Source organism: Falco punctatus (assembly GCF_963210335.1).
Source record: "Falco punctatus genome assembly, chromosome: 3".
Lineage (NCBI taxonomy): Eukaryota > Metazoa > Chordata > Aves > Falconiformes > Falconidae > Falco > Falco punctatus.
Window position 1 is genome coordinate 20,036,063 of NC_137582.1, and position 6,218 is coordinate 20,042,280.

Consider the following 6,218-nt stretch of genomic DNA (forward strand, 5'->3'; position numbering starts at 1 on the left):
GGTATCAGTCCCTCCAAGCCTGCTGTCACCCAAAAATGGTGAATTAACATAACCCCAAAGGGTCACATTTCAGCCTAGAGCCAGTAATGAGTAGATAAAATAAACCGGTTAGACGTTTGTATCTTGTTTTTAATGTACAGACTGCTATAGAACATAAGTTCTAGCAAAAGATTTAGCTGTCTTGACCTATCCTCCCAGGGGAGACTGTCCACCAAGACTAAGATGGTCCTCTAAGAGGTAGGACAGTATGTGCTGAGTCTGAAATCCTGACCAGCAAGAGAGAGACATCCCTTTGAGGTAACCTCCAGGAAGTGGATTGATTTCTTTTTTATAGATATAGGATCAATTTTAGGAGTTGGTGTCTATTTTAGGTACAAATACATGCATTTTACCTTAGTATGGCTGGACTTAAGTGAGATGAAGATAGCTAGCTAACAGTAAGTCATTTCTCAGCCAAAAGCAGGACAGATCCTCGAGCTGGAGCCCTAGGACACTTCAGAAACTCATCCTCCACAACATCAAGAAAGTAACAAAAGCTGCATAGGTCTGGTGGAGAGTTGGTACCACAGGTATGAAGGGAAGGTCCAGTGTCTTCCAGTGACTTTTGATGACACTGGAAACTCTCTGGCATGCAGTAAGGTATAAGGCCACACATTTGAACCCCCAAGGTCATGACGCTTTGGGGAACATCACACACAAATAGACACATTGTATTAGAGTACTAGTTTTAGAAAACATTCTAGTAATTTGTGTAAACTTTATTTCATTGCGTAAATGCCCAAGTAGTGAAATGCTAGACGTCTACAGAGGGAAATAAGAACATTGCTTTCACTGCTTTAAAGCATATTGCATGTGGCCTACATCTTGGCTTGATAAATTAATTTGAGATTTGATAAATTAATTATTGAGTCTTACTAATTCATTTTCTGCAAGCTTATTTTGGCATGAGACATTCACACGAAAGAATTACCCATATTCATGTGTATACATCTCATTTCTCCTGTAGCATTGTTTCTGAGCCCCATATACGGTTGTCTGAATTTCCCTTGCTGGGATGACTTGATCTTTTCAAACAGGAAAGTGACAAACAAATCATTAAGGCATTGATCACCTCATGTAAAAGAGGGTGAAGGACTTCAGTGAGAAAAGGCATTAGCAGGTGAGATGTTCAATGGGTTAACAGTTTTATTTTTCCTCCCATTTTTGTATAAGAGCCAGCATTATGTAAGCATCAAATTTATAAATGCTTGGTCCCTCTCTTATTGAGGAAGACAAATACAAAATAGGTTTTTGGCTTTTAAGTTGGCTTTTCATTTAAGTAGCTCTTGCAACACTCGTGGAAAATGAATGTGGGTGGGGTTTTTTTCTATATTCCCATGCTTCTTTGCAAAGAGAGCTCACTTGTCTTTGTGTTTCAACCAGTTCACTTCCTTAGCACTAGAGGCCTGGCAAGGGGACTAGAGGAACTACCAGGTATTGTCCAGTCTCCCCTCCTCTTTTCAGGCTACGTACAATAGTGTTTCCCATTCTTGTCAGTGCACAGATTACATTCATTGCTGCTCATTTGCTGCTCTTAAGTTGGAACAATTTAAGTTGTCTACTAGGAACGGGACAGAAGAATCAGTGCTTATGTGATTCAAAGGACTGAATGCATCTGACCAAGCTAATTTTAGTCTTGTGATAAACCACAGGAAAACCTAATGAGTTTTCAGGAAAAAAAAATAGTATGTTTTAAACTTCTCTTTTTCTATTACAACATCCAAGTTCCTGCAAAAAGCACCATGGTGAGATAACAGGAGGAATTTATCACAATATCTCCAACATTTCAGCACTAGAGTGAGACTCATATCTGTTTAGAGTCTTACATTTCATGCATCACTGACCTGGTCATTGTTATAATAGTGAGCTCAAGTGCAGAGAAAAAGGCATTTTGATCCTGAGATATGCAGAGACAATCTGAAAGGGGCTTTCTAAGCCTGTCCTTCCTTGGCTTTTCCATTTTGCATTAAATGTCCAAACACTCACTGGGTCAGACAGAGATAGCAAGATTCCTGTGCAGACTGATGGCTAAAGTGTGACCAAGAGATGGGTACATGTTTTAGTGCTTGCTTCTGTGAACAGATAAATATTTTATGGAAACAAACAGCTTCAGTAAGATAAAAGATCAGAAATTCACATCAGACCAGTAGACTCAATAACTCAAGTTGACAGTACATTCTGCTAAACCAGCATTTTGCACTACCCAATGCCAGTGATGCCATTTGTTCTATACACTCAGATCCCTCTACTTATCTATTATACCTGGAATATTTTCTAATTCCTCTTATTTCATTTATTCAGTAGTTTTGCAATAATGTCTGATTTTGAGCGTCACAAAAATATTTACCTGCCAAAAAGCATCTGTAATACTGGCTGAAACCTTAATCTTTGAATATTTCATATGTATTCCCAGTAGTTCTTTTTTGGTTTGTGTTCTCTTAATTTTATTCTGCATTTAACCGGCAGCAATTATGAACTCATTTAGCCTGAGCTATCTCTGTATCGTGTGTTTAGCCCAGGTTGTAGTCCAGGACTCCTGTATCCAACTCTAGTGCATGGGCTGGGGGGTGTGAGTCAGCTGGGAAGTGTGACTAAGAGCTGAAAAGGAACTGCTTTCTAAACCACATGCCAGGTGTCAAGACAACACCTACTAGCTACGCGGTGAAATCCAGCTTCTTAAGCTGTCCCCCAGCTATAGCTGTGTTAATGCATGCTGATGTTGCAAGATCAAAAAGCTTTGCTTAAACCACTGTGGCCTGAACCGAGAGTTTGACTCTGCACCGTAACCAGCCCTGAACACTCAGGCACCTTTTTTTTTTTTTTTCTCCTTTGGGAGGCAGCATCTAACAGCTGAGATTCAGTCTAAGACACTTCTTTACTAGTCCTTTGCTACCTATTCCTGCTTCTCAGCCCGAGTTTCTGTTGACTGTTGCTCATTCCGCACTGCTCGTGATGGAGCACACTCTGCCATAGGTGATCTGGCTCTTCCCTGCCCTAGATGAGCACCCCAGCCAGGCTTTGGGGTAGGTGGCGGGTGCAAGCATGCAGTGAGCACTTATCTGTGGATATGTGGTTCTGGTGGCAGGAACAGATGCAAAGTTTGACAGGGTGCCAAACAGCCGCTTTCGTGAGATACAGAATCAGACTCTCCTATGACTGATGAGGCTTTTAATAAAGAAAAACAGTCTTTGTCAAACTTTACTCTCCAAAGCAGAGGTTTCAGCCTTGTCTGCATCCTTAACCACATCACATCCTGTTGTTAGGTGAGGCTGTGTGACACAACACATTCTGTGCCTGGTGCCTGAGGATCACCCACCAGTGAAGCTGCTCCTCCGGCTGACGGGTCTGTCTGGGCACAGGCGTCAGGCAGAGCACACTGCAATTGTGCCTCCACTGCTGCGAGACATCAGAAACGCTACAAGCTGATGGCATCACTCAGCTCCACTGGGGTAATCACCACCAGCAGGGACTCTGGCTCACCTAACTCCTCTCTTTATGTCTGTGTAATAAACTGTTTCCAGTAGATATGTGTTTAATTACTCTGCCACCCTGTGGTCCTTTCAAGAATTTAAGTATGAAAACACCTATTTGAAAATTGTTGTGAATTGATGCTTGACAAAAGAAAAAGACTGTTAAATTAAGCTAATGGTAATTTTCTAAGGGAATAATCTTTAAACAATATTTGCACAGGATTACAAACATACTTGACTCCATCATTAATTTCCCTCCACAATGAACCCCTAAATAACTACCCTATCTACTCAAAATGATAAATTAAAGTCAATAAAATACTAGGCAAGTCAATATTCTCTTTTGTGAAAGCACCTTGCAAGGAAGTATTTGTCTGGGACCTCCTGAGTTCTCAAAATATTTATGGATCTCTTAGAGTGCTGAAGCAATGAGAGAAACTCAGTACAACATGCTTCTGAAATAAATCACATACCACACTGCGCTGAGATACAGCAAAATGATTTGGTATGACCAGTCCCTTTACTGAACCAAAGAGAAGGTATTTTTGGTGCTACAGAGAACCCGAATTCTTTATGGAGAAAGAGTTTGGTTGCAACTCTGCATAAGAAAAAACTGGGTACCAAAGGAACTGGGGGAAGGAGGCACCAGTGACACAACTGGGATGAAGCAGCAACATAGCAAGGCTTTCTCATTAAGAACAAATTTAGGTGTCTTGAAATACAGAACCTGGCAACAATATCGCCAAGGGCTGAACTGTAGTGGGAACACTGTCCTGCTCTCAACACCTCAGCAGAAAAAAAGCATCAGAAAATCAAGTCTGTAGTTGTTGCGTCCGGAAAGAAAACTGCACCAAGGTGCGTTCACCCAGGGAAGAGGGGTGAAACAAGGATAAAAAGGTTCAAGAAAGTTCTGTGAAGGGGAAAGGAATGGGGAGAAGAGAGTCCCACTAAGAACAGAACTGGGACATAAGCTGAAGAAAAGAGAGGGAGAGAATCGGGAAGGGAAGAGAAGCTGGGAGGCAGGCAGCAGCAACAGAGCCAGGCTGAGGTAGGAGGTGGAAGGAATAAATTGTCTTTGTGATGTCCTTCAGAGCTTTTCCCCTCTGTATTATACTGCCTTCACAGTGGGATGCTGCCTGTCTCCACAGCAACAGCAGAGAGACCAGACCTTTCCTTCCTGGCTGCACTGACTCCTTTCTCTGGAGAGGAGCCCTCCAAATTGTCACTCGGTATAGGAAACTGGCCTGGAAGCGTCTCAGGAGACCCACTTACTGCATGTCCCCACCATGGAATAGGGTCAGCAGCATCTGTGCTTTTCCTTTATGCCGATTTGGCAAGTCCCAGCACCCACTCCCCCAGGAATGGAATTTGCACAGAATTTTTAATTAAAGATTTCTAAGTTTCTGAATTGCCTTTGATGTTTCTCACATGCAAATAGTGAAAAATCTGGGAGGAAGACTCATTCAGCTCTCCAAAGAGGGCTTAAAGGGCAGTATCTCCCCTCAAGCCTGACACAGGATCTCCTCTGAAGCAGTTCATGATAAAAGCAGCCTCATCATCCACTTACCAACCAGCTTTCCAGGGAAAGTCAATTTTGTTAGGTAAGGTCCACGCCAAAACTGATGACCCAGTCTCCAACACCTAAGTGAGAGAAGATGAGAGGACAAGGATCTCTCCTAATTTTACAGGCAATTAATTTATTTTGTGAGTCAAGAATACTTGGAGATCTGAGAGGCCAAAACATCTGATGAATGAAAAGTTACTTCTGTTATTCCGGTTACAGCTTACCACATGATGTCAAATTGTTCAGCATCTCAAGACTTTATAAACCCTTGTGATATACTCACTACTAATCATTACTCACAGAGTTGTGAGGAAAAAATTCCAGCTACTCATTGACACAATGTTTACAATGGAAAAATGTTAGGCTTCATGACAAGGTCTAGTATTCAGCAACAAGAGAAAAAAAATACAGATGGTTAGGAACTTCACAAAAAAATAGCAAAAATATGATACAGGAACACTCGTGCTTTAGGCATAGGCCCTAGTAATACCTGATGATGCAGGTAGATGGAAGTCCTCAGAATGGAGTGTTTCTTGCAGACATGTCCACAGACTTTTTTCCATTTTAATGTCAGGCAGATGGTTTGGGGCTAAAAAGGACATGGGACTAGAAGGACTCCTAGGTATATTGTGGAGCAGGATGGGAAGGGGATAGTCTACTCATCTAACATTTCAGCACCAGGAGGAAGTTGAGAATGACAAAACTGAGCTAACTGGCAATTCTTGGATGGTTACAGCCTGAGGTGTTATTATTCAACATGACTGAGGGTAAAACTAGAAACAAGCAGGAACAAGAGAAACAACAGCATTAGGTTTTTTGGACAGAATTTTACTGAAGTGCTTATTTGTATTGTCGTTCTAATTTTTGCCTGTGCAAGGCTTCTGCTCCTCTCGTTTCGTGAGCTTTTCCTATGTTAGCTCCTTCATGGTCCTCATTCCAGTTTTTATCCTGCAATTTTTCATTGTCATTTTCCTGCACCACTACATCCACTGTATACTCTTCACAAATAGGGTATTTGACACATCTTCCTGTTTGGTTGGTTGGGTGTTCTTAATTTTGCATAATAGGGCTATGGTTTTCACATTAATTAATTAATCTATATATTTATTTTAGATTCATACACAAATTATAGGTATGTAGCTTTC